Genomic DNA, 22632 nt, shown 5'->3' with positions numbered 1-22632 from the left:
ATGGTGCAAGAGGGAGCTAGTTTCAAAAAGACTCCAGATGGAGAGAAGAGATGGACAGAGACTGTAAACCAGAAAAGAAAAGAACAAAGTAAAAGCTGGAGCTGAGTTTTTGCATTTCAATACAATCTGCTCCAAGACAGTAGTATCAGGGGTCAGCGATCCCAAAATGAAATGCCTCTATAAACAAGCCGATTACTCTGGGGAACTTCCTTTGGGAACTGGTTCCAGCTGGAGGATCCACGCTCATGTGGGATGTGTGGAATCCAGCCGATAGCTGCAGGATACTGAGAAATGAAACACAGAGACGCACCACCACTCAAAGCAACAGAAACAAATGTGAATAGATGTGTTTTACTATAAAGTGTGTTGCAATTTTAAATGCCCTTGAAATAAAGTTGGATTCAATGTATACTGTAAGACAACCATGACATTTACTGTATATGCAAATTCTATTCCATCTAGACGTGTATCGATGTGGGGTAAAATGGTTAGGGAATAACAAGGACAAAGTGATGTCACTACACACAGCCCGGTGTCGACGTCAGAAAACGGTGTTCTGCCATCAGAAGTAGAGGGGAGACAGTGACGGTGTTCTGCCATCAGAAGTAGAGGGGAGACAGTGACGGTGTTCTGCCATCAGAAGTAGAGGGGAGACAGTGACGTAAATTGAGGACGAGATTGTCAGAACTGCCAGGGCCATTTAGAGGATGCAGGCAGAGAATTCTACCCACGTGGGAAACATGCTGTCACGGACCACCCCCCCTTATATAAAAAGCACAACCGCTTTAGTTGTTACAGACTGTATTGTGCAATGTCTGAAAGCGCATATCCCAGTTGGCTACACTCCAGCACCTTGCGGTTTTACATCTGAAACTGTCAAAGGTAAGAAGGAAGTCAAACAGGATGTGTAGCATAGGGTCTACAACCACAGTGTTTCTATCTTTCTTCCATCTTGGTGAAGTGGAAAGCATTTTCTTTTGTCACTGCGCCATTCGTTTTGATCTGAAAACAAACATGTAGCTATTAACCTGAGTGCTTGTCTCTGCATCTCTTTACTTAAAAGTGAAGAAAGCCACAGGAGCAGATCTGAGGTGGTCAAACACAGACAGTGACGCTATCACTTTCTCTAAGTGCTTTGAGATGTTGTGTTATTGGTGCTACTGTAGGTGGGACAAGACTCTGGGGCAAACACTTACAGTAAATCAGCATAAGAGGAAACAGTTCACTTCACTACATCAAGTGACCTAAAAAGTACCGAACAATAGTCTCACTGACTATATATGTAGGGGGTGATGACAGAACTTCTGGTTAATTCTAATATAGCTCATGTTATTCAATGGAGAAATGGTGACTTCGTTAAATCCAACACCATCAGGAAAATGGGTCAAGATTTGGTCATCTTGGTCTCATGATATTAAATCTTCAGACTAGAGGTCGACCGATTATGATTTTTCAACGCCGATACCGATACCGATTATTGGAGGACAAAAAGAGCCGATACCGATTAGTCGGCCGATTTTTAAAGTGTATTTATAATAATGACAATTACAACAATACTGAATGAACACTTATTTTAACTTAATATAATACATGAATATCAAATCAATTTAGCCTCAAATAAATAATGAAATATGTTCAATTTGGTTTAAATAATGCAAAAACAAAGTGTCGGAGAAGAAAGTAAAAGTGCAATATGTGCCATGTAAGAAAAGCTAAAGTTTAAGATCCTTGCTCAGAACATGAGAACATATGAAAGCTGGTGGTTCCTTTTAACATGAGTCTTCAATATTCCCAGTTAAGAAGTTTTAGGTTGTAGTTAATATAGGAATTATAGGACTACTTCTCTCTATACCATTTGTATTTCATTAACCTTTGACTATTGGATGTTCTTATAGGCACCTTAGTATTGCCAGTGTAACAGTATAGCTTCCATCCCTCTCCTCGCCCCTACCTGGGCTCGAACCAGGAACACATCGACAACAGCCACCCTCGAAGCAGCGTTACACATGCAGAGCAAGGGGAACAACTACTCCAAGTCTCAGAGCGAGTGACATTTGAAACGTTATTATCGCGCACCCCACTAACTAACTAGCCATTTCACATTGGTTACACCAGCCTCATCTCGGGAAATGATAGGCTTGAATTCATAAACAGCAGAGCTGCTGGCAAAACACACAAAAGTGCTGTTTGAATGAATGCTTACGAGCCTGCTGGTGCCTACCATCGCTCAGTCAGACTGCTCTATCAAACATAGACTTAATTATAACATACTAACACACAGAAATACGAGCCTTAGGTCAATAATATGGTCAAATCTGGAAACTACTCAAAAACAAAACATTTATTATTTCAGTGAAATACGGAACCGTTCCATATTTTATCTATTCCTGTTACATTGCACAACTTTCAATGTTATGTCATAATTACATAAAATTCTGGCAAATTAGTTCACAATAAGCCAGGCAGCCCAAACTGTTGCATATACCCTGACTCTGCGTGCTAAGAACGCAAGAGAAGTGACACAATTTCACCTGGTTAATATTGTCTGCTAACCTGGATTTCTTTTAGCTAAATATGCAGGTTTAAAAATATATACTTCTGTGTATTGATTTTAAGAAAGGCATTGATGTTAATGGTTAGGTACACATTGGAGCAACGACAGTCCTTTTTCACGAATGCCCACTGCATCGATTATATGCAACACAGGACACGCTAGATAAACTAGTAATATCATCAACCATGTGTACTTAAAACGACTAATTATGATTGATTGATTGTTTTTAATAAGATCATTTTAATGCTAAGTAGCAACTTACCATGGCTTCTTACTGCATTCGCGTAACAGGCAGGCTCCTCGTGATGCAGGTGGTTAGAGCGTTGGACTAGTTAACCGTAAGGTTGCAAGATTGAATCCCTGAGCAGACAAGGTAAACATCTGTCGTTCTGCCCCTGAACAGGCAGTTAACCCACTGTTCCCAGGCCGTCATTGAAAATAAGAATGTGCTCTTAACTGACTTGCCTAGTTAAATAAAGGTGTAAAGAAAAAAAAGAAAAAAAGAAACAAATCGGCAACATCGGCGTCCAAAAATACCGATTTCCGATTGTTATGAAAACTTGAAATCGGCCCTAATTAATCGGCCATTCAGATGAATCGGTCGATCTCTACTTCAGATAGCAAGAGCAGAGGGAAGCGTTTTGCAAAACGTAAGTACTAGAGACTTAAACAAGATGGCCGAACATATTTAATCTGATCAATGTTTTTTTCAGTGAAGTTTGTCCAAATACTGCACACTGTGTCATAGCTCATTAAAATATCTCAGTCTGTAGTGCCTAACTGCATTGGCAAGCAAAGAAAATCACAAAATTCTAGACAGTAAAACAACAATCCATGGATTTTAGGGCTTGTTTCCTGTTGTGGGCCTGGATAATGGAGAGGGAGGGACAGGAATTGGGATCGGAGTATCACACAGCTGGTATAGCAGTCTCCATCTTCTACATACCAATGATCCGAACAACCTGCCCTGGCTGTGACTGTGCTCTTAATAGGGTTTCCACCCAGCAGGATGAGAGGGGACAATAAGAGGGTCAGGGCATAGCTGACCAGCAGAGAGAGGGGAGTCTGCCGGGTTCATCTCAAATTAAAGCTTGCTTTCACTGAGGACGTAAAGGTCAACACTAAAGTGTGACATTTTATTAGTCCCCACAAGGTCAACTGCTATATCTAGGGGGGGTTAGGGTTAACGTTAGAATTAGGGTTAGGGTTAGGAGTTAGGGTTAGTTTTAGGGTTGAGGTTAGGTGTTGAGATTGAGGTTACAGTTAAGGTTAGGGTTAGTTAGGGGTTAGGGAAAATAAGATTTTGAATGGGACTGAATTGTGTGTCCCCACAAGGTTAGTTATACAAGACTGTGTGTGTGTGTGTGTGGAGGGGGCTTGTGACTGCGGGGGAAACTGATAGAATAGAAGCTGACAGAGGTGTGAGGCTGACTGAAGAAGCTGGCCGTTTTAATCCTGTTAGCTGGCGTCAGAGCACAAGAGGGACACGGCACAGAGAGGGGATGTTTCAACACGAATCAGCCATCAAATAAAGAACCATGACCTTCAGGGGCTCTAGGGGACATAAAAGTATCAGAGACGTATTTCTAACACACACACACACACACACACACACACACACACACACACACACACACACACACACACACACACACACACACACACACACACACACACACACACACACACCAGAGACCAAACCACCTCTGGCTTACACTCACTCTCTCACACATGTATTGACACATAAATACATTATGTTCATGTACTCACTCCCAAAGATGGGTTTAGGCAGAAAAAAATCCCATCTTTTGTCCCTGCCTGTGAGTTTTTGAGACACTGCCCACAGACTATTTGGTTTCCGCTCCGACTCATTACAACAATATGAGAGCTGAATGGATTCCCTCCCCAACCCCTTCCCTCAGACTGGAGGTAGGCAGTGAGTAGAGGGCAAGGTGCATGGTGCTAACCATAGAAATATGACTAATTCTGTTTTTATGGTGCTAACCATGTGGAAGTGGGTGTTTAGGAGGTGCGGCAGAACTTCCCTGTGTAAATAACTGAACCCCAACATAGTGTTTCCTTCACTGGACACCAACTCCACTGTAGAAAGTAATTCTGGGTATGAATACTTTCCGAAGGCACTGTATTGTTTGCTCAGAAAGTACCGACCTTGCCGATAATGAGTCTCAGTAGAGAGAGTTTAAGAATTAAGTATTTAATGGCCATCAGGAATTTCCTGCAGTCTCCCTCTGATGTGTCTAATCTGATGTGATTTATATTTAATTTGTTAGAAGACGTGTCATACACCATTCATTAAAAATCCAATCAGTTGCGCCTCAGTCACCCTGGAGGATATTTGTTTTATTTATTTAACTAAGCAAGTAAGCTAAGAACACATTCTTATTTACAATGACGGCCTACCCCGGCCAAATCCTAACGACGCTGGGTCAATTGTGCACCGCCCTATGGGACTCCCAATCGCGCCCGGTTGTGATACAGCCCAGGATCGAACCAGGGTCTGTAGCGACGCCTCTAGCACTGAGATGCAGTGCCTTAGACCAGCTGCGCCACTCGGGAGCCCCAAAAGAAGAATCAAGAGAATTGCACCAAAGCTGTTCATACCATTTACATGTCAGCCAAAGGTAAACCCAGAGAGGGAATCTTAATCTGCAGGATAACTGCTGTGTCTTGGAAGTTTCACTTCAGGTTGACACTAGGGGGCAATAGGAGGTGATGTGCAGTGCCACCCTGCAGCTAGCCTGAATACATGAATGACTAAGCAGCAGCAGCCAGCTAATTAACACTGGAGCTGATCATGCTAATGACACAGCACCACAGCACCTGGCTACAGGGCTCTGCTCTACCGCCTACAGGGATTACCTCATGTTGTCTCCTTTGCTAACAATAACCAAGGATCTGAGGGGGAGAAGCTAGCTGCCTTCAGGCTACGTTGATCTTGCAGTGTTGTCACCCGTCCAGCAAGCCTGACAAAGTCTGACAAATAATTCACGAAGGGAAGCAGAGCTGTCTTTAACTCAATATCCTAACCGTAATCGCCCCCTTCCCTTTCAATCATTTGCTTACACACGTATTTCTCTCCTCCCTATGACCAGGGCTGTCTTCCTGAAGGGCAGAGTTATTCTGAGCTCGAGTTTGTGGTCGGGTGGTCATTTCCCTGTCCTGAATCTTCCTCACTACACTTCATCATCCTGTCACTGTACAGGACATAGGGCCTGTGGACACCTGGCATCGCCGCTTTAACAGAGTTACAGCAGCTTTCCAGCAGTCACATCTGGCACCATTAACAAGGACACACACTGGACTGCAAGATAGAGGGTTGAGGAAAAAGAGGGGTGGTAAACAGTGAGGCAATGGTAAAGCAATAAAAGACTGGAAAGCTTAAAGAAGAGCTTCGACTGAAGGTCAAAATAGCGTGGGTGATGGGTCAGTGCAAAATGCAAATGCTGAACCCTATGGTGCTTGATTAAACGGCTTCTATGGATTGTATGACGACACATGGATCATTGTTAACTTGCCATGTTAAATATGTTGTACAGTATGAATCACTGGTGCCTCGCAATGGGAAACATATGTGAAGGATAATATATGACGTGAATAACGATGTGCATTGCCTTATCTCCCTCGAGCTATGGAAAGGGATTTTGCAGAGAAACAAAGACAGAGAACTGGAGAGAAGTAGAAATGCCAGTATTCACAGATCGTGAAGCCTAGCACGCCGAGACTTGTGAAGGAAATGGACAGCTTCAGTGGCTGGATAGACCATGTGGTTACTGAGATCCGACTGATAGAAAAGCGGCAGCCTTGATAAGGAATAGGGAAAGATGTGGTGAGTGAGAGACATTTCAGTCAGATAATTAGGGAGGGAGCAGAGCAGACCATGTGAGGCAGTAGCTGAGGGAGAGGCGGAGAAGAGGAGGGAGGAGAGGAGGCCTTTGACAGGGCAGCCGACTCAGCCGTAGATGGGGGGGGGCTTTTCAGAGGGCAGCAGATGGGAGAGTAGAGGCCTCTATTGATGGGGTTCCCCCTCTGGATATAAAAACATACAGGTTATTTAAAGCCCAGAGTCAGCCTGCCCTTCCGCCATCCACCATGCAGGCACAAACACACTCATGTGATTTACTACCGGCCCCACTACCCATTAGAGAGGAGAGGCAGATGAGAGATGGGAGGGTAGGTGAAAGGAGAGCAGGGGAATGAATAGGAGATGTCACGGTTGTGTAAGTATGAGGAAGTACCATGGAAGAATGTGTGAATGAGTGTGTGACTCATCGTGTGAGCGCTTGTGGTAACGTGTGTCGGGTTGGAGTGCAGAGCGAATGTTCACTCCTTTTCACTACCCGTTCTGACACTATGGGCTCTTATGAAAATCCTTTTGTGTGTACAAAATTTGGGTGTAAGGCGTGTGTTTGTGTGTGTGTGTAGTTGAATGACCCGACGCTTTCTCTCTTTTGCTGAAACTAAATGAAGCTTGTTTGGCATCCCAATAAACACGCTATAAAAGTTTTTCACCAGTGGGCCACGGCTCTGTGGCTCTTTTGTTCTGGGGGAGGTTTGGGCAGCAGCAGAGGGGAAATAAGACACAGCCATGTAACCCATGAAAGAGACCCAGGAGCTATGGAGCAAAACAGACAGCGTTGGCTTAGATTGTTAACAACATGTTAACTACATTTCGTCTCCAATGTTTATTGAAAACATAAATAATATTGCTTAATGAGCACTTGTTGTTTCTCAAATACATCGTTACAGTTGTTTGTTAGCTAGCTAGCAGGTTTTTTTGCCATATAAGCATAGACGTGACATGAGTCAAAACACCTCAAGGTATCAAGAACAAGATAATACTAACTGAAACGAGCCACTTACGATTGCCCACATGGCAGTTTTTTGTCTGGCAATCCAGAACAACAACACACGGCCATCTACCTCATTGAAGCGTGCACATCGTTTTATCAGCTAAGGATTGGTTACCACACATATACTGTATACAGTCGTGGCCAAAAGTTTTGAGAATGACACAAATATTAATTTTCACTAAGTCTGCTGCCTCAGATTGTATGATGGCAATTTGCATATACTCCAGAATGTTATGAAGAGTGATCAGATGAATTGCAATTCATTGCAAAGTCCCTGTTTGCCATGCATATTAACTGAATCCCCAAAAAACATTTCCACTGCATTTCAGCCCAGCCACAAAAGGACCAGCTGACATCATGTCAGTGATTCTCTCGTTAACACAGGTGTGAGTGTTGACGAGGACAAGGCTGGAGACCACTCCACTGTCATGCTGATTGAGTTCGAATAACAGACTGGAAGCTTCAAAAGGAGGGTGGTGCTTGGAATCATTGTTCTTCCTCTGTCAACCATGGTCACCTGGAAGGAAACACGTGCCGTCATCATTGCTTTGCACAAAAAGGGCTTCACAGGCAAGGATATTGCTGCCAGTAAGATTGCACTTAAATCAACCATTTATCGGATCATCAAGAACTTCAAGGAGAGCGGTTCAATTGTTGTGAAGAAGGCTTCAGGGCGCCCAAGAAAGTCCAGCAAGCGCCAGGACCGTCTCCTAAAGTTGATTCAGCTGCACCACCAGTACAGAGCTTGCTCAGGAATGGCAGCAGGCAGGTGTGAGTGCATCTGCACGCACAGTGAGGCGAATACTTTTGGAGGATGGCCTGATGTCAAGAAGGGCAGCAAAGAAGCCACTTCTCTCCAGGAAAAACATCAGGGACAGACTGATATTCAGCAAAAGGTACAGGGATTGGACTGCTGAGGATTGGGGTAAAGTCATTTTCTCTGATGAATCCCCTTTTCGATTGTTTGGGGCATCTGGAAAAAAGCTTGTCCGGAGAAGACAAGGTGAGTGCTACCATCAGTCCTGTGTCATGCCAACAGTAAAGCATCCTGAGACCATTCATGTGTGGGGTTGCTTCTCAGCCAAGGGAGTGGGCTCACTCACAATTTTGCCTAAGAACACAGCCATGAATAAAGAATGGTACCAACACATCCTCTGAGAGCAACTTCTCCCAACCATCCAGGAACAGTTTGGTGACGAACAATGCCTTTTCCAGCATTATGGAGCACCTTGCCATAAGGTAAAAGTGATAACTAAGTGGCTCGGGGAACAAAACATCAATATTTTGGGTCCATGGCCAGGAAACTCCCCAGACCTTAATCCTATTGAGAATTTGTGGTCAATCCTTAAGAGGCAGGTGAACAAACAAAAACCCACAAATTCTGACAAACGCCAAGCATTGATTATGCAAGAATGGGCTGCCATCAGTCAGGATGTAGCCCAGAAGTTAATTGACAGCATGCCAGGGCGGATTGCAGACATCTTGAAAAAGAAGGGTCAACACTTCAAATATTGACTATGATATTTGCATCAACTTCATGTAATTGTCAATAAAAGCCTTTGACACTTATGAAATGCTTGTGAATGCTTCAGTATTCCATGGTTACATCTGACAAAAATATCTAGACACTGAAGCAGCAAACATTGAGGAAATTCATATTTTTGTCATTCTCAAAACCTTTGGCCACAACTGTACATGTCTGCATAAACAAATGCATGCAACACAACACACATATTGAACATATCTTGAGGGCTTCACTGATATGTAATAATAATTTGGTATAGTTATTTGTCTTATTTCACACATGTACAAGAGTGTATCACACACGTGTGAATTGGAAATGTGTATTTTGTGAATCCCAACTCCCCCTGAGACACCCTTGGAGAGTGGAGTCACAGCCAGCCACACCCTGGAGCAATTAGGGCTACATGCCTTGCTCCAGGGCACAGCGACAGATTTTATACCTTGTCGGCTCATGGATTCGAGGTAGCAACCTTTCGGTTACTGGCCCAACGCTCCAGGCTACCTGGTGCCGGTGTTGTTGCAATGATGTGCTGGGTTCAGCATAGTGACCTTGCTCTGTCTCAGAGTTGTCTCTACCTGTGTATTGCTGACTGAGTGTCCTTAGTCTAAAGCAGCTCTGCATCACAGTGTGGTGCAGTATCAAATAGCCATCATTTATTCAGCAGCCAGCACAGAGCCCAGGCAGGCCAGGAAGTGATGGAGGGCTGGAGAGATACTGTTTGACTGCATGTTTCACTGCCTGCTCTCTGCAGCTTGGTGAGACTATATATCTTTCAGCCCTGTGTTACAGCTCCTAAGTCAAGAGTAGATCACATCTGACTGCAGGGTACGAGCTTCAAAGCGTGAAACAAATGAATTCATTTTGATTGGCAATTTCTGCATAAACTTTAAGGTTAGGGTTAAGTTTAGGCATTAACTCCGAAATCTTAAGGTTAGGCATTCTGCCTCTGATGCAAAGGTTGCTAGTTCGAATCCAGCAATAGAAAGTAGGTTTTTAAATGTTTGTATTAAGCCTATCCCAAGCCTTAATGCCTAACCTTAAGGTAAGGGTTAACTCTAAATGTTTAAGGTAAAGGTTAAGGTTTGGGATAGGATTAATTGTTATTTTTCTTAAGGTTAGGCATTCTGCCTCTAATTCCAAAGGTTGCAAGTTTGAATTCAGCAATATATATATATATTTTTTTTTTTTAAATATATATATATATATACAGATTTTTGTATTAAGCCTATCCCAAGCCTTAACCCTTACCTTAAGGTTAGGCATTAACTCGGAATGGTTAAGGTAAGGGTTAATGTTTGGGATAGGCATAAAACAAACGTTTAAAAAACGACTTTCTATCACTGGATTTGAACTTGGAACCTTCTGGTCCTATGCTTCACCATTCCCGTCCACAACACCCGAGCAAAACTGAAACCTACTTGAAGGTAACGGTGCTCACTGGTGCACCTAGTGCCCAGTTTCCACATAATCTCCCGAAGTCCTCAGACACGGATGGACGTCGAATACTGACATGGCTGGTTTGGACGCAGTACAAACCCCAATTTATCGCTCCGCATTAGGGGGGGTCAAACTTTCTGGGATTAGGGGGTAGAGAGGGAGGGGCAAATCACCCATACAAACTCCAACAGAAACACACATAAAGTTGGTTGTAAAGGCCATCTGGTCCGTTGTTAGGTTATTTCCTTGTTGGAGCAGAGTGACACAAGGCTCAGACCTGTCCTGTGGGCCGGGGGATGAGACGACTTAACCCCCCTTACAGGCATCTCCTGCATGCACTGCAATGACCCAGCAGGATTAGGACATTTGTTTGAACGAAGCTGGGGGTGTAGGGAGAAGACACCCGTCACAGTAGGTTGTCAGGAGGTGCAAAATAAACAATCCCAATATATCCACTATCCCTCAGTTTAGTCAGTGTCTCCTCTCTTCTACCATCACCTCATTCCCTCTCCTTGTCCACTGGTACCACTCCTCTATTCTTCCCACTATCTTCCCCTTCCTCCTCCTGCCTCTCTGCTGTCACTACTGGGGCTACGGTGGTTCGAGCAGATTCTGAGCGACAGAGTGAATCCTGCTTCTCCTCTCCTCCTCAGTGGAGCTGCTCCTCTCTGCAGGGCCCGTCAGCTCAGTGAGGAGTCCTGCTGTTTCAATCAGACGAAAACACCACTAGGCCACCACACCCTCCCATCTGTCCCCCTGCCTCTCGGCTCCCCTTTCCTTAATCATTCCTGTCCCCAAAACAGCATTTATTTTCCATTCAAATAGTATCGATAAACATGCCACCACAATCAGGAGTCATTTGCAATAACACAATTTCAGCTTGCACGGTTTAATAAAAATTGGAAATGTACCACATCACATGTTGTTGAGGAACGTCACGGGATGACTTTACCTCCTAGGATGGGTCTCAGTGTTCCTTCACTCTCAGTGTAAAGTGTGCTCATGAACACATCAGCCAAGTTGATGAGTGTACAAGCTGCCTCTAAAGAGTCATTATTTACACACAACTTAAAGGTTAAGTCAATAAATTGTTTGGGCAGACAGGTGTCAAGGAGAGCAAGGGAGAGCGAGCGAGAGAGAGAGAGAGAGAGCGATAGAGACTCTCAGTTAGTTCGTTTAACTCGCGGCAAGTGTCAAGGAGTAAGGACAAAATCCAATGGGATGGTAAATACTGTGGCCGTAATGTCAAGCAGGCACCTACCTGGCTATGCTTTGCCGCTAAGTGCAAAGGCCCAAACCCTCACCACCGGATTGAGTCCATACTAGTTCTGTAACACAGTGGGGTGGGGTAAAAGAGGTTAGTCACAAACGCTGGTGTGGGGACAGATCCTCAGTCCAGTTAGTAGTAGGTGTTAAGTTGCAGTAAAAGGATACAGGCTGTGCTGTTAAGTATGGATTAAAGCACCTTCAAATCAAATTATATTGGTCACATACAGGCGTTTAGCAGATGTTATTGCAGGTGTAGCAAAATGCTTGTGCTTCTAGTTCCGACAGTGCAGCAGTATGAAACAAGTAATACCTAACAATTTCACAACATATACCCAATACACACAAATCTAAGTAAGGAATGGAATTAAGAATATATAAATATAAGGACGAGCAATGTCAGAGCATCATAGACTAAGATACAGTAGAATAGTATAGAATACAGTATATACTGTACATATGAGATGAGTAATGCAAGATATGTAAACATTATTAAAGTGTCATTATTAAAGTGACTAGTGTTCCATTTATTAAAGTGGCCAATGATTTCAAGTCTGTGTATATAGGCAGTAGTTTATCTGTGCTAGTGATGGCTATTTAACAGTCTGATGGCCTTGAGATAGAAGCTGTTTTCAGTCTCTCGGTCCCAGCTTTGAGGCACCTGTACTGATGCCTTCTCGATGATAGCAGGGTGAACAGGCAGTGGCTCGGGTGGTTGTTGACCTTGATTATATTTTTGGCCTGCTGTATGTATCCTGGAGGGCAGGTAGTTTGCTCCCAGGGATGGGTTGTGCAGACCGCACCACCCTCTGGAGAGCCCTGCGGTTGTGGGCAGTGCAGTTGCCGTACCAGGCGGTGATACAGCCTGACAGGAGGCTCTCAATTGTGCATCTGTAAAAGTTTGTGAGGGTTTTAGGTGACAAGCCAAATTTCTTCAGCCTCCTGAGGTTGAAGAGGCGCCGTTGCACCTTCTTCACCACGCTGTCTGTGTGGGTGGACCCTTTCAGCTTGTCAGTGAAGTGTATGCCGAGAAACTTAAAACTTTCCACCTTCTCCACTGCTGTCCCATCGATGTGGATGGGTGATGCTCCCTCTGCTGTTTCCTGAAGTCCACAATCATCTATTTTGTTTTGTTGATGTTGAGTGATAGGTTATTTTCTTAGCACCGCACTCCCAGAGCCCTCACCTCCTCCCGGTAGGTTGTCTTGTCTTGTTGTTATAGTGTTAGTGTCTGTAAACTTGATGATTTAGTTGGAGGCGTGCTTGGCCACGCAGTCATGTGTGAACAGGGAGTACAGGAGGGGGCTGAGTATGCACCCTTGTGGGGCCCCAGTGTTGAGAATCAGCGAAGTGGAGGTGTTGTTTCCTACCTTCACCTGGGGGCGGCCCGCCAGGAAGTCCAGGACCCAATTGCACAGGGTGGGGTTCAGACAACACTATGGTGTTGAATGCTGAGCTATAGTCAAATAACATAATTCTTACATAGCTATTCCACTTGTCCAGATGGGATAGGGCAGTGTTTAGTGTGATGGCAATTGCATCGTCTATGGAGCTATTGGCGCGGTAAGCAAATTATAGTGGGTCTAAGGTGACAGGTAAGATGGAGGTGATACGATCCTTGACTAGTCTCTCAAAGCACTTCATGATGACAGAAGTGAGTGCTTCGGGGCGATAGTTATTTAGTTCAGTTACCTTTGCTTTCTTGGGTACAGGAACAATGGTGGCCATCTTGAAGCATGTGGGGACAGCAGACTGGGATAGGGAGAGATTGAATATGTCCGTAAACACACCAGTCAACTGTTCTGCGCATGCTCTGAGGATGCGGCTAGGGATGCCGTCTGGGCCGGGAGCCTTGCGAGGGTTGACACGTTTAAATGTCTTACTCACGTCAGCCACGGAGAATGAAATCCCACAGTCCTTGGTACCGGGCCGCGTTGGTGACACTGTGTTATCCTCAAAGCAGGCAAAGAACGTGTTAAGCTTGTCTGGAAGCAAGACGTCGGTGTCCGCGACGTGGCTGGTTTTCCTTTGTAGTACATGATTGTCTGTAGACCCTGCCACATACGTCTCGTAACTGAGCTGTTGAATTGCGACACCCCTTTGTCTCTATGCTGACATTTTGCCTGTTTGATTTCCTTGCGGAGGGAATGACTACTTTGTTTGTATTCTGCCATATTCCCAGTCACCTTTCCATGTGGAGGTTCACGCTCTCAGTTATGTGCGAATGCTGCCATCTAGTCACAGTGGGTACAACATCACGTATCCACTTCCTGATAAACTCAGTTATCGTTTCAGTATATTCATCAATATTATCATTGGAAGCTACCCGAAACATATCCCAGTCTGCGTGATCAAAACAATCTTGAAGCATGGATTCTGATTGGTCAGCGTTGAATAGCGTTGAATAGCATGGGTACTAAGGACTTGCCTCTATGGATCTGACTGTAATTTATTTAGACATGTATCACAGCTTTCTGCCAGACAAAGGGATAGGTAGAGATGCCTGGCGTTGTGCTGAGAAACTGTGCAGAGATTTTTTAATTGTTACTTGTTCTTACTTTACATCAGAGGGTCCTGTTCCTGACAGGGGGCCCAACCCTATTAGCCGGGCATCATGAGTAAATGGTGGCGGCTGTAAGGCAGAAGTAATTGAGCATTAAAGCTCTCTAAATCTGTCTGCACAAGGGCGGACGGAGAGAAACTACAGGATCAGACATTATGATAGGCTCTCCCAGAAGGAATGGTTTTACTGTGACGCCAACTGCCAAGACAGGGAAACCAAATACCTCCAGGAAGCTCAACAGAGGCTGGCGAACGTTATTGTCTGAGACTCACATGTTGTCCCAGTTGGTGGCGGATCATCAAAACAAAGCCCATTCAGTCAGTGTGGTCAGTGTGGTCAGACTACCTGTGGGTATTTCTGGGTAACTGGCTTTGGGATCAACCAGTGCTGCACATCAGTTGGATGAGGCTTCAGAGACCTTCATGTGAGGAACATAGGAACATAGTCCTCCCTCACGTCACTATGAAAGGCCGAACTGACGCCAGCCCAAAATAAATCCCTCTCATGGTCTTCTCATCAACATGCACAGAGGAAACAGGACGACAATAAAAGAAGGCATACCAGCATTCATGAGCTCATATTATTGGTCTGGTCAAGGCTGATGGTAGTCTTGGCCTCCACCAATGAAAAGTTAAAGAGATTAATTCAATTTCAATAAACGATCCATAAACACAGACTGCCTATGACTTGTTTTGCATCAGTGCTTTTATTACAGACATGTACCTACATTTGGTTTGCATGACACACTTGTGTCTTTAATAGACACCAAACACACTCATAAATACACAGCGCCCAATGGAATCTGGGCTCTATAACATTAGGGAGAGCAGAGCTAGGTTCTTTAATGTAGCCGAGGCCTGGTCCTCCTCACCATTCGTTCCACTGACGGACCAAACCAGGTCTGATGTCTGCACTCTGTGGGCGTAAATAGGGGCCTCTTTCTCTAATAATGAAGCGCATAGCATGCCACAGTCCCTCTCAACCTAAAGCCACTAGCAGCTGCTTCTGGTGCATCTGGCAGACTGCTTAGAGAGGCACAGATCGTCCAATGATGTCAGTCCGTTTGTCCCACCCAAAAGGCTACAGGATGACTTACGGTCACTCCCTGGGGAGAGAGCAGCCAAACTTGTTTCCAGGTTGGAAGGAGAGGGAAGGGAATAGGGGGTTTGTCAGTGGTGGTCAGTCAATTCCCCAACTATGCTGTCTGTTCCACCCAAATCACCTTCCTGTGGTCTCTGGACAACAACATAACAATCTCTGAAAACAACGTTAAAGTCACTTTCTCACAACACACACTCGGGTTAAAGACGTTAGAGTTAAACAGAAGGTTGCTTTAACGGCAGCAACCACAGCAAGATTGCTCGATAGTGATGCCCCATTGACAGACCAGACCAAAGGCATTCCATGCCTTGCTCAAATGTAACATTACTGCCAAACAGTAATTACAATGTCTTATATAAAGCTAAAGTTAGGCATTCTGTCAGATTCACATGGAAAGACTTGCAGGCGGTACGGAGTTCACATCAATAGCCTCTGAATCAGAGCATTTTCTAAACCGTTGTGATGCACTATTCCATTTAATGCTTAAACTCAGAACGGAGCAATATTGAGACAATCCACGACTATCTGTAACAGCTGATGTTATGTCATCAAAACGTTCACAGGAGCCATGTGCCCCTGAGCCCATATGCATTGCAAGCAAGGTCATTCTTCCACTGTGTTCCAGTGAAATATGCAGTCTCCGAGTGTGTCTTTGGGGATTTGGGATATGCAAAAAACACACTTCCAATTCACACATGCGTATAATGCACACTTGTACATGTGTGAAATAGGACAAATATATTACTATGCAAAGGCCAGCAAATTCCTCCTAGATCCCCCTCATCGTTGATACAGAGCCTTTTCTTCCCTCTGTTCTCCCAGGTTTGGCCAGAGCTACAGAATGAACAAGTGTTGAGAAGGCGCTTTTATTCTGTTCAAGACACTCAATTTAAGATGACAGGTTACAAGAGAGACAGACAGACAGACAGACAGACAGACAGACAGACAGACAGACAGACAGACAGACAGACAGACAGACAGGCAGACAGGCAGAGACAGGCAGACAGAGACACAGGCAGACAGAGAGAGAGACAGGCAGACAGAGAGAGAGACAAGCAGAGAGAGAGACGGGCAGACAGGCAAAGAGAGAGACAGATAGCAACAAAGAGAGAGAAAAAGGGAGAGAAAGGGAGAGAAAGACAGAGAGAGAGACAGACAGACAGACAGACAGACAGACAGACAGACAGACAGACAGAGAGAAAGACAGAGAGAGAGAATGACAGAGAGAGAGAATGACAGAGAGAGAGAAAGACAGATAGACAGAGAGAGACGCTAACACTAAATCAACATCTGTCTTATCACAGCTCCTCATCAGAGCCACAAGTCTCAATCTTACAGCAAGGGTAAACAGCTCACCAACCTAGCTGCTCAGAGCATGGACAGACAGACTGACTGGACAGCCAAAAGCAAATTACGCGAACCAACCCTAACTGTCTCAAGATCTCAAGTAAAATAGTGATGGATGCTGGTTATTGGTATATGATCCTCTACATACAAGATAATATCTAAATCTGTGAGACTGTGCCATACTGAACACTATGCAGATCTCTGGATGTCAGCCATATCATTCGTTATCACAGTGGTGTGTCACAAGTTAGCTCTGCAGAAGGCGGATAATTCAATTGAGAGATTAGGATACCATCACGCAAACAAAAACTGTCTCTTATCTCTTAACCTTCTCAAGTGTGAGTTCTAAATATCTCTAACGGTCGCCCCAGCGTGAGTTTCTTTCGCGTGAGATGCCAGAATGCACTCACTGTTCCAAAATGTGATTGTTACGCAACCGGACAGTTTAAAAAAAAATAATAATTAACCTTTATTTAACTAGGCAAGTCAGTTAAGAACAAATTCTTATTTTCAATGACAGCCTAGGAACAGTGGGTTAACTGCCTGTTCAGGGGCAGAACGACAGATTTGTACCTTGTCAGCTCAGGGGTTTGAACTTCCAACCTTCCGGTTACTAGTCCAACACTCTAACCCCTAGGCTACCCTGCCTCCCCAGTTAACCTGCACTGCCCTCAAACCACGGCACCCGCTGGCTGCTAATTATCTATAGGCTATGTTTCTAATTGTCAATTTCTAATTATTTTCAAAAAATATATATTTTCTAACAAGTTTGAATTGAGGTGTGTTCCGCCTCCTCATTAATTCACATAGAAGTAGCCCACTTCACTGTTGCGGACAATTTATGTTTGAGGCTTTACAGCTATATTAACTTCTCTCTTTGAAGAGAGCCCAAGCACTTCCCCCAGTGTTTCCCCAGATCAAGTGTGCAGACATCTTGCACAAACTTTTTCTCCCTGGCACATTTTCTGGCTGGCACTCGCATTGCCTTTATTGTTGTTTTCCTTCCAATTAACTTTGGACATGTGTGTGTGTTCCTATCAAAGTAAGTACCTTGTTTTCTATATATCATGCTATAGTTTCTACAGTAGCATACCGTATGTATGGAGCATAATGTATTTACTGTTTTATTCACATGTTTTCAAGTGCTGGTGACAAATCATGCATTCAGATTTTTGCGTAGATTGTAATGAACACGTATGTAAAATACTTTTTTGAAGGTTACACTGATTATGATCAGCTTATGCTAAGCTATTTGCCAGCTATCTGTCGCGCCATGTTTCTTGACATTATACAATGCATTTTGGGTGTCACGTCTGTCAGGCCAAAGATGTTATAACAAAAGGAGGCGAAGGGATAGTTCACGCATCTTTCGTGTAATCTTCCGGGAGTGAATGAAGGGAAGTGAATGATAGTAGACGACACACCCCCTTCAACGTGCATACTGCAAACAGACCAAACTCATCTAGTCTCCTCTTCCTATCTTTGGTTGGCACGGGGGGAAAAGACGAATACGGCGGCGCGCACAAAGTACCCATCGGCGGATTACTTTCTGTTTTTCAAACGTTTTTTACTCAATTCTTTTGATCAATGGTGAGCTCACCCGTGATGTGACGAATTGTAAATAGTATTTGCTATTAGCTCATTCATATTGTGGTTGCCGTCAGCCCCGAATGTTAGCTAAATATGACCGATTGTGTTCTGTGAATGTCTGAACATTGCATCCAAAAATAAACTGGTCACATTCAGGACATAATGTTGTAACGACTGTGTTTATGCAAATTCTAAATAGCCATTCTAATCACACCGGCTTGAGCATACGCTGCAGGGGCCACTTTAGAATGATCACACCCGTGTGTTGGTAAGTGTCAAAGCGTTAATGAGCTTCTGGATCAGTCATTAAGCCAAGCCTCAGACTGTACAGCCATCCTAACACTGATGATATGACAACAAGCATGGTCATGGGGCTGAGACAGCACTGCAATAGGAGCTTCTAGACAACAATCGGTCATAGGGTCTCTGTCCCTGACCATGAACTTACCAGCCCAGAGCTGATAGAGGAAATGGCTCCTGTTAATAACAGTCATTACTTATTACACCCAGTGCCACAGAGTTCTACTGACGTCAGCTCTGATTGGTCACTTGTTTTTCTTCTGGAGACGTCTTCCAGTCGGGAATATATAGCAATATTTATGGATCTCCTGTTGACAGCAACTTGACTTCAAAGCCCAAAGACATGTCAGTCAAAAAACTGGATTAGAGAGAGGTTAGAGGGGGGAGCGAGAGAGCGAGAGAGAGAGAGAGAGAGAGAGAGAGAGCAAAGGGAATAGAGAAGGGGGTTTGAGGGGAGAGCAAACACTATGAGAGGGTAAAGAGCTGGGTGTGGAGGAATGGAATGCATTTAGCGAGAATGATTGTAGGTACACTGTCAATTTGGCAGGCAGGCTACATACCAATTGCTCTTGATTGCACCAAAAATAAACACAGTATAACCTCCAGTATTTATCCTGGACATTCACTAAAAGAGTAGCCGTGCTACACTTAACCACCAGTACTCTATGAGCCATTGTTATATTCTGACATTGTTTATGTAAGTGTTGAGATGGGTGTAGACGTATTGGAGGATGCTGATATTCCACACAGGAAGTAAGAAAAAGGAGAGGTATTTTCAAAGCCAAAGGCATAGTCTACTCTACATGTAGCGTGGAGTCTTTGGGTTTTCAGAAAAGCGGTACATCAATCCTGTGTAGTTATTGTTATTACACACACATACACCGATTCAGAATGTCAGTTCACAGACACACAGCGTGCTGCATGTGGCAGGCAAGCAGATGGGCCTCTGCCATCCTAAAAATGTGCTGTTGCCGTGACAACCACACACGGTGGAGTTGTCCATCTGCGTGTGTGCATGTGTGTATGTGTGTGTGTGTGTGTGTGTGTGAGAAGAAACCCACTCGAGATGTGAATTATCTCAGTATTTGGGTCTGTCTGTTTAGCTGACCCAAACATCACGTAGTCATTAAGTAGCTTACCAAAGCAAGCCCCGTTAGTGTTCGGACATTCATTCAGGGGGTTATGTGCCTGAATGTGGGGAGTAAGGTTGTAAAGAAAAGATCAGTTGGACTCATCCCCATCATCCTCATTCTTGTCATCTTTATCCAGTAGGTAGGCAGACTATAGTAGGCTAAACAGGGACATCACTGGGGGTGGACTACAGCCAGAGCGGCCACGGTTTCAGTGAGCATGTCTCACTCAGCCCCAAGCCTGGTTAGTCAAGACAGGAGCATTGAGAAAAGAAGCGGAATAAGGGGACAAGAGGCCTCAAGATTATTTTGAAAAAAGGTGGAGGTGGAGAAAGGGGAACATGGTGAGAGGTATAGGGCCGGGTGTCCTATGAATCCATGTTCACTTTTCAGCAAGACATAATTATTTCACTGCTCTCTATTGTAACTATTTTAAAAACGGAAAAAGCAATACGCAAAGATGACAACCTACCATTATAATTTAGAAAGGTGGGATTTATGGTGGAAGAACATTTGCTGCGGCCCTGGAGTTGCTATAACAAGTGTGGAAAATGTGAGAGTGACCTGGGCTTCATGAAACGCGTCTGCCCTTAAATTAACACCGTTTTGAAGTGGAAGGCCAAGGGTGTTTATTTTTAAAGCTGGGTATCAAGGCAGATGGCACAGACCTAGACCCAGCCTGGAGGGAAACCACATGATGTTTTGAAAAACCTAAACGCCGTGTCTATTCAATCAAAACCGCTCGGTATGTTTGCGAAGGGGAGAAGAGATGAGGGATTGACAGCTGAGCTGGATGAAAGAGAGAGAAAGAGAGATACATGGAGATAGAAAGAGGAATAGAGTTAACTTGAAAACAAAACATAATAAGCATGTCCCATTGATTCAATGTGACTTTCACAGTATTATCGAAAATATAACAAAAACATGTAATGCAGGGAAAAGTAGGCTACAGAGCTGGCATCATCTTCTGGGATACACCCATTCATTACAAACAAAAACAACTAAAAAGAAGGGGAAAGTTGCACGCAAGCCGTGTAACAACGGAGTTTTCAACAAAGTAGGCCGAGACAAACATTTATGTTTAGAAAAAGATCATGCATAGATGTCCAGTCCTGTAGAACTAACTTCCATGCTGATGTTAACACAGTAGAGCTAGTGCTGCGACATCAATGATGGCACAATACTTATCAGCAGATGGATTCACCAAGAATGATGCCACTGAATGTCAAAAATGTGTCATTCCACCAACTTATATTATTCGGTGTCACTCCGCGGTCTCGTTCAACAGTCCCCTAAACGTGTCGTAGCAAATACTGTAGTGTAGCATGATTGTTTCTTCAATAAGAGCTACAGTCTCCATCACAACTCAGTTGTGAGATTGTTACACACGCGCCTCGTTATAAACGAGTTATAAGTGCGTCATTGCAGTTCATCAGCAAGGCCATTTCACAGGGGAAATTACGGTCAACTCAAACAGAGAATAATTCACTCCTGACAGCTACAATACTATTAGTAAACTAGGTGGAGTGACGAAAAAAAAATGTATTCCATTATATTAACTTCATGGTGTGGTGATTCTGTAGTAAAAGCGAGCAACAATGGGTTTGCAACAATGTATAAACATTGTCAAGTTAGTCAACAAACAGACAAACGTCTGTACTATATTTATTCACGAATGTTGAATAATATCCACACACACACACAAGGACAGAAAGGGATCAGACTGGGCTTTCCCTGCATGGAATTCGACCGTGTTGTCTGTCATTTGACACCCCACAGTGAACCTAGCTGTCCACAGCAGAATAAAAATACATATATGCACATACCTTTTATAATGGCACAAGTTCAGCTTATTCTAAATGCCACTTGATGCGATATGTGTCGGGTAGAAGTCGCTATTCTCTCTTCGATAGTCTTCACGTCATTCTTCCTACAGGAATTTTTCCTCGGGAAGTGGAGTTTCGTTAGCGGAGTGGGGAAGCGAAAAAGGGTGGGACTTGGAGATGAGGGCGGTGTCGACGACGGCGCTTTTGAAACCATCCATCTAGCCTACTGACAGTTTGAGAAGTTGCTGAAAAGGCCAATCGAATTGGGCATTCCCACTTTGACCGGGCATGTATCACGAACGTGTGCAAAAAGGTTGTAATCCGTTTAATTCCGTCCTTTTTCCATTAGCAGAGTGAATGTATCACTCACATTTTGCAACATTGTTCTTATGAGTCAGGGATACTTTGTTACACTGTCAGAGAGATAAGAAAAAAGATGTAAGGACATAATGCAGCCAATTGTAAATTTGTAGCTTAACCCTTGAAGTATGGGAAGAATAACCTTGATTATATAATCATATCCATGGGTAAATAAACAGCCAACATAACTGTAACACGTTTTACTGAATTCCAAATGTCTATTACAAATCAAAGAAAACAATGCAGATTAAAAGTGTTTTTCTTTCAACTTTTTTTAAGGAAGAGGATCCAAGCTTTCTCTCTTTATGTAGGCTACGACTTCACAGAGTAAAACCTCTATGGGGTGTGTGCTTTCTCACCAGTAATTGGTTTTTCAGTGCGTTACATCAGCTGCACTGTTGGAACTCAAACATCTTCCTTTGATAAATGATGTATGTGATCTCCGTTCTCCAGAACATTTGTGGCAAACACATGAAGTGAGGCTAACATTTCTACTCATTATGCACTATCTCAATGGATGTAACATATATCTCCACCAAACTTAAATTACCCCAAAAGTTGGGCGTATCCATTGAGATAACACTTACCAGGATGCTAAATCCACAAAAAAATGCTTCAGCTGATTGATGATGGCAGGCAGAACAGAACAGAGACAGTACAGAGACAGAACAGAGACAGTACAGAGACAGAACAGAGACAGTACAGAGACAGAACAGAGACAGTACAGAGACAGAACAGAGACAGTACAGAGACAGTACAGAG

General features: G+C 43.9%; 1 protein-coding gene across 1 annotated transcript in view; it reads right to left on the bottom strand.

Moving 5' to 3' along the window:
• Window positions 1-21659, bottom strand: part of LOC139412149 (coiled-coil domain-containing protein 102A) — a 65834-nt gene extending 44175 nt beyond the window's left edge. The window contains exon 1 of the mRNA XM_071158961.1: window positions 21511-21659. The gene's annotated coding sequence lies outside the window, so the exon portion shown is untranslated. The remainder of the gene's footprint in view (window positions 1-21510) is intronic.
• Between the last annotated feature and the right edge of the window lie 973 nt (window positions 21660-22632).

The sequence above is a fragment of the Oncorhynchus clarkii genome, chromosome 6, assembly GCF_045791955.1.
Source record: "Oncorhynchus clarkii lewisi isolate Uvic-CL-2024 chromosome 6, UVic_Ocla_1.0, whole genome shotgun sequence".
Lineage (NCBI taxonomy): Eukaryota > Metazoa > Chordata > Actinopteri > Salmoniformes > Salmonidae > Oncorhynchus > Oncorhynchus clarkii.
This window is presented reverse-complemented; position numbering and strand designations above follow the sequence as displayed.